This window comes from Palaemon carinicauda, chromosome 19 (assembly GCF_036898095.1).
Source record: "Palaemon carinicauda isolate YSFRI2023 chromosome 19, ASM3689809v2, whole genome shotgun sequence".
Lineage (NCBI taxonomy): Eukaryota > Metazoa > Arthropoda > Malacostraca > Decapoda > Palaemonidae > Palaemon > Palaemon carinicauda.
The window spans coordinates 36,972,271-36,979,641 of record NC_090743.1 but is presented as its reverse complement, the minus strand read 5'-3'; positions in this window follow the sequence as shown (position 1 = coordinate 36,979,641).

Here is a 7,371-nt window from a genome sequence, read left to right as displayed (position 1 = left end):
AGAAAATGTTAATCAATGCATTACGTAAACCGCATATTTCTTAAATGACCTTACTGAAGTTTATATATATATATATATATATATATATATATATATATAAATATATATATATATATATATATATATATATATATATATGCGCACATACACACATTTATATATATATATCTATATATATATATAAATATATATATATATATATATATATATATATATATATATATATATATATATATATGTGTGCACGTGTGTGCGAACGCGCACGTATGTATATATGTATCTAATAAAGCAGCAGGTACAAAAATGGAAATAAAATAAAGTGCAAAGCGCTTTCGTGTGATTTAAAAACATTTTAATTCACCAAGAAAATGTGTTGAAACAATATATATATATATATATATATATATATATATATATATATATATATATACATATAATGTTTCTTTAATAAGGCCCATAAAAGAAACAAAGGAAATATAAATAAATCACTATATTTCGACCAATACACATTGGGCCTCTTCAAGGTGTAGAGTAAAAATGAGGAATAGAATGGACAGTGACGGTTTATATATGAAGGCAAAATATATAAAGAAAACCGTTTTCTGATAGTACTGTCGGAGAGAGATTCTTGAAGCTAATATAGAGAGATTCCCGCCATAACTTTTTATCGTGGAAAGTGTAGCGTTAAATACCGTTTTACGATCCATAAAAAAAGTCCTTGAGCTGAAAGTCCTGAGAACGTCATCCTTCACCCTTCCTTCCACGCCCAAAGTAATCCTTGGGAGTCCTTTGATGACTTTCAATGCGGCAGAGGCAAATTGAAGGATACTTTTTAGTTATACGAACACTGGGTACGAGGAAATTATATACTTTTTTTATGATGGCAAATCTCTGGTAGGTCATGATGACGAATTATAATTATTGTCATTACTAGCTAAGCTACAACCCTAGTTGGAAAAGCAAGATGCTATTAGCCCAAGGGCTCTTACAGGGAAAAACAGCCCAGTGAGGAAAGGAATTAAGGACATAAATAAACGATATGAGAAATAATGAACATTGAAAATGAAATATTTTAAAAACGGTAACATCATCAAAAAAGTTATTTCATTTATAAACTTTAAAAAGACTTATGTCAGCCTGTTCAACATAAAAACGTTTTCTGCAAATTTGAATTTTTGAAGTTCTACTGATTCAACTACCCGATTAGGAAGATCAGTCCACAGCTTGGTCACAGCTGGAATAATACTTTTAAAATAGTGTAGTATTGAGCCTCATGATGGAGAAGGCATATTTATTAGAATGAACTGCATAACCAGTATTACGAACAGGACGGAACTGTCCGGGAAGATCTGAATGTAAAGGATGGTCAGAATTATGAAAGATTATGAAAATTCTTAATCATTGAAAGTTTGACGCTAGAGTTATTCGTGTTTTTATTCATTTGCTTATTGCTTTCTTCTTAGTTTTCGTTTATTTCCCTTCATTGTCTTTGTCAATGATTGTATAGTTCTCCATCTCAAAACCATATAGTACATTTACATAGGCCTAGTTGTTTGTTATTGTTTTCTTCTTTGTTGTCGTTTATTTCCCTTTACTGCCTTTGTAAATCATTTTATAGTTCTCCATCTCATAAACAAATAATATACTCATATAGGCCTAGTTGTCTACTGAAGTTGTTTGTTCGTCTTTTTTTTCTATCATCACCATAGATTTCTCATTACCAAAATGGAACCGGACAAGTTTATTTTCAAAAAGGGAAAAAAAAATAGAATAATAAATTTTGAAATTCTGTATCAAAACCTTTGATGTAATAAATATAGAATGATTTTTACGACATGCCTTATTTCCCTTTCATTACGATATAAAAGTTAATATTTACTACAAGGTCGTTGCCATACGACACATTACCGTTATGTACCCTCTGTTTACATCATACATAATGTAATGGAATAAGGACTGTCGCTTATTTTGATTCAACTTTCCAGAATACTGTATAGCGTATATACACTGTTAAACAATGTAATTTTAATTGGAAATTCTCCGTAAAAATATACTGTTCTCAGCCGAATTTCAGTAAAATAAAGGCGACCGTAATTTTTACCCTATTTTGTTATTATCCTATAGGGGTTGGTGACCGTAATATCCTTCCTTTATATTAATATATTCGTTTTTAAAAGGGTAAATGTCTGGCAACATTTATTCCAGGATTTTTGCCGTTTTTTACGGCAAATTTTTCAAGTGTAGTCATCTACCAGTTCATGATTATAAAAAGGTCTTTCTGTTTATCCCTAAGAGAATTTCGGTTTGATGCGTAGAATAGTAAATCACCTCAAGAAAAACCTTATTAAAGGTTGTGGTGGCCGAAGTGATAATGTCCCTGACTGGAGAACGCCAGACTGGGGTTCGAGTCCCACTCAAACTCGTTTGTTTCTTTAGTCGCTGCAACCTCACCATCCCTGTGAGCTAAGGATGGGGAGTTTGGGGGAGCTTATAGGTCTATATGTTGAGTCATCAGCAGCCATTGCCTGGCCCTCCATGGTCCTAGCCTGGGCGGAGAGGGGCTTGGGTGCTGATCATATGTATACAGTATATGGTTAGTCTCTAGGGTCTTCTCCTGCTTGACAGGGCAATGTCACTGTCTCTTGCCTCTGCCATTCATGAGCGACCTTTAAACCTTTAATGAAAAATATTCACTGAGAAAGTTAGCCACCTCGTTTCGAGATCTTAACCAGTTTCATAATTATACAGTAAATAGGTCTCTTTTGTTTATCTCCAAGATGGTTCTCGTTTGATATGTAGAATGATAAATTTACTCAAGGAAATTTCATTAATGAAAAATATTCACTGAGAAAGTTAACCACTTCGTTTCGAGACCTTCATATTGTAATAAAGTTAATGCTTATGTAAGTAGATTTACTTATAGTTAATTACGGAAATCTAAAGATACATAAAACGTAAAAATCAAGCGAGTAATACTGTATATGAGTTATTGTGTTTATATTTCAAAGCTTAATTCATTAACTTGCTTGAGGGTACACTCGGACACCCTGTTATATTTATTTCTTTTCCTCTTCTTTTTTTATGTTTTTATAGTTTAAATATGAAAAAAAAATCAATATTGTTATTGTTCTTAGAATATTCTCTCTGGGCTATTTTTTCCCAGTTGGATCCTTTAGGCTCATAGCATCTTGTTTTTTCATAGGGCTGTAGCTTAACTAATAATAATAATAATAATAATAATAATAATAATAATAATAATAATAATAATAATAATAATAATAATAAATGTCAATAGTATTTAACTCGAATAACTCCTAAATAAATCTGAACTAAATTCCTTTCAATATGTCGTGAAAGAAAGTGTATATATTTTTTTTTCAATCTAAGACAATTTATCCTATGAATAAATAGATGTTCCTTAGTAGAAAAAAATAAACATTAATAAAGTTAAGCTGTTCTATAGAGACTCCTTTGATCCAGCATTAAACACAAGGCTATTACCTATGTAAATAGATACCTCTCCGTACGTTTATTTTTGTGTTTATTTACATAACTCGAATGTCAAAAGAATTTTTATTTAAGGTTATTTTTTAAACCATCCCATTTTTTTACACAAATGAAATGCTAATACCTTTCTATCAAGGGTTACGTAAAGGATTAATAAACGGACTTCTTTATCTTTTATCTGTGTTTAGTATCCACAAGGGAAAGATGAAAAAAATAAATAAAAACATTAATCCAGATGTTCCTTAAATGCTGTACCACAGGATCCCTTTTAAGTAAAAGGATTTGGTAGAGAAGTTTGGGGTCAAATCCTATTAAGTTCTTCAATACTTTCCCGTCCAAAGGAGACGATTTTTGCCTCATTTTATATAAAGGGTGTGTAGGAGGGTGACGGGGGGGAGGGGGGGGTGTCGAGGGGGAGGGGGTCGTGTGGGGGTTCATGGGGAAGGGGGGGGGGGGTCATCAATGGAAAGTCTAGTGATCGGACGATCCCTCTAAATGGAAAGGTTTGCTCTCCTCCTTTTCAAGTGGGTCTGTAAACATCTCTTGGGATTAGAAAAGACATAAACGTTTGAAGGGAAGATATGAGAACGTTTTTCATCACTTGGTAATATTTTCTCTGCAAGGGAAAGACAAAATTTCTATCGCAAACAGTAATTATGGTGAATACTGCTTACTTTAGTCATTTATGTGAGGTAACTCTGTGTATTATCTATACGAACTAGAAGGAAGGTAATGTACACTCATTGATTTTTTCGGTTTCTCCAAAAAATCATGAAAAAGTTATTTTTTTTTAATCAGTTCTAGGTAATTTAATGTTTTTCTCTTTCAAATCCATATCTTTACACTCCTGACATTTAATTTTATACTGGTGGTTTTTGTCTTGCAAGATAGGGTAAATGGTTATTATAAAATACAGATTTTAATTAAGTCATTTTATGAAGTTGAAAAAAGTTTTGCTGGTAAGGGATAATATGAAAGCTGACTTTATCAGCCATGGCTGGCTGATATAGCATTGCTCTGCTGTAGCAGTGAAGAGCTTTTCCATTGTAATAAAAACATAGATATATTATTTTCAAAGACTTTGCTTTGGTGGTTTTGCAGCTTCCGTTCAATTCATAAAGATCTTTATTTGATGTTGTTACTGTTCATAAAATATTTCGTTTTAATTGTTCATTACTTCTCTTATATTGTATATATTTATTTCCTTGTTTCCTTTCCCTCCACTGGGCTATTTTTCCCTGTTGGAGCCCTTGGGCTTATAGCATCATGCTTTTCCAACTAGGGTTGTAGTTTTGCTATTATGATTATTATTATTAATAATAATAATAATAATAATAATAATAATAATAATAATAATAATAATAATAATAATAATAATAATGATGATAATAAATGTCAATAGCATTAAACTCAAATATCACTTGAATAAATCTGAACTAAATTTCTTTCAATATGTCGTGAAAGAAAGTTAATATTTTTTTTTCAATCTAAGACAATTTATCCTATGAATAAATAGATGTTCCTTAGATGAAAAAAAAAAAAAAAACATTAATAAAATTAAGCTGTTCTGTAGAGACTCCTTTGATCCAGCATTAAACACAAGGCTATTACCTATGTAAATAGATACTTCTCCGTACGTTTATTTTTGTGTTTATTTACATAACTCGAATGTCAAAAGAAAATCAATTTGTATATGAAAGACTCTTAAGCGATTATATTGACCCAAACGTTTGAATTTTTATTTAAGGTCATTTCTTAAACCATCCCATTTTCTTACACAAATGAAAAGCTAATACCTTCTATCAAGGGTTACGTAAAGGATTAATAAACGGATTTCTTTATCTTTTATCTGTGTTTGGTATCCACAAGGGAAAGATAAAAAAAAATAAATAAAAACATTAATCCAGACGTTCCTTAAATGCTGTACCACAGGATCCCGTTTAAGTAAAAGGATTTGGTAGAGAAGTTTGGGGTCAAATCCTATTAAGTTCTTCAATACTTTCCCGTCCAAAGGAGACGATTTTTGCCTCATTTTATATAAAGGGGTGGGTAGGAGGGTGACGGAGGGTGGGTCGAGGGGGGAGGGGGTCGTGTGGAGGTCCAGGGGGAAGGAGGGGGGCGGGGAGTTTCATCAATGGAAAGTCTAGTGATCGGACGATCCCTCTAAATGGAAAGGTTTGCTCTCCTCCTTTTCAAGTGGGTCTGTAAACATCTCTTGGGATTAGAAAAGACATAAACGTTTGAAAGGAAGATATGAGAACGTTTTTCATCACTTGGTAATATTTTCTCTGCAGGAGAAAGGCATAAAATTTCTATTGCAAACAGTAATTATGGTGAATACTGCTTACTTCAGTCATTTATGTGAGGTAACTGTGTATTATCCATACGAACTAGAAGGAAGGTACAAGTACACTCATTGATTTTTCCGGTTTCTCCAAAAAACCATGAAAAAGTTATTTTTTTTTTTGTCAGCAGTTTTAAGTAATTTAATGTTTTTCTCTTTCAAATTCATATCTGTACGCTCCTGACATTTAATATTATATTGGTGGTTTTTGTCTTGCAAGATCAGGTATATGGTTATTATAAAATACCTATTCTAATTAAGTCATTTTATGAAGTTGAAAAAAGTTTTGCTGGTAAGGGATAATATGAAAGCTGACTTTATCAGCCATGGCTGGCTGATATAGCATTGCTCTGCTGTAGCAGTGAAGAGCTTTTCCATTGTAATAAAAACATAGATATATTATTTTCAAAGACTTTGCTTTGGTGGTTTTGCAGCTTCCGTTCAATTCATAAAGATCTTTATTTGATGTTGTTACTGTTCATAAAATATTTCATTTTGATTGTTCATTACTTCTCTTATAGTGTATATAGTTCCTTGTTTCCTTTACCCACTGGGCTATTTTTCCCTGTTGGAGCCTTTGGGCTTATAGCATCCTGCTTTTCCAACTAGGGTTGTAGTTTTGCTATTATTAATAATAATAATAATAATAATAATAATAATAATAATAATAATAATAATAATAATAATGAACGTTCTTTCCCTTCGTTACTGCTTCATTTCCTCTAGCTTACTGTCTAACCTTTTCGAAACTTTAATTTGACATTGTGAATGTTTTTTTTTTCCCTTTTCTTTTTTTTTTCTTTTTTTTTAACTGAATGGCCTACCTAGTCCAAGCATACCATACTCCCAAAATTTTATAAATCAATTGATGAAAATAGGTGACTAGTCTGATCACTAGACTTTTCAGTGATATCACCCCGTCCACAGGGTTGTGGTGGCCGATGTGGTAACGTCACTGACTGGTGAACACCAGACCGATGTTCGAGTCCCACTCAAACTCGTTAGTTTCTTTGGTCGCTGCAACCTCGCCATCCTTGTGAGCTAAGGATGGGGGTTTATGGGGAGCCTATAAGGCTATCTGCTGGGTCATCAGCAGCAATTGCCTGGCCCTCCTTGGTCATAGCTTGGGTGGAGAGGGGGCTTGTGCGCTGATCATGTGTAAATGATGTCTCTAGGTCATTCCTACTCGATAGGGCAATGTCATTGTCCCATGTCTCTGCCATTCATGAGTAACCTTTAAACCTTTTAATCTGTAAAACAAAGCAATCAAATGTCTCCTTTGGACTGTAAAGTGTTGAAGAACTTTGAAAAAAAAAAAAAAATTTGACCCAAGACTCTTCTTCCAAAATCACTTACTCAAACTGGATTCTGATAGCGGAACGTTTAAGGAGCATCTGGATTTAAAATTTCTTATTTTTCTGGATGAATACCAGACTCCAATAAAAATAAAATAAAAACTTACTCATTGATCGGTTACGTACAAGTTGCCTTTAGAAAAGGGCCAATTATCAAGATATTTT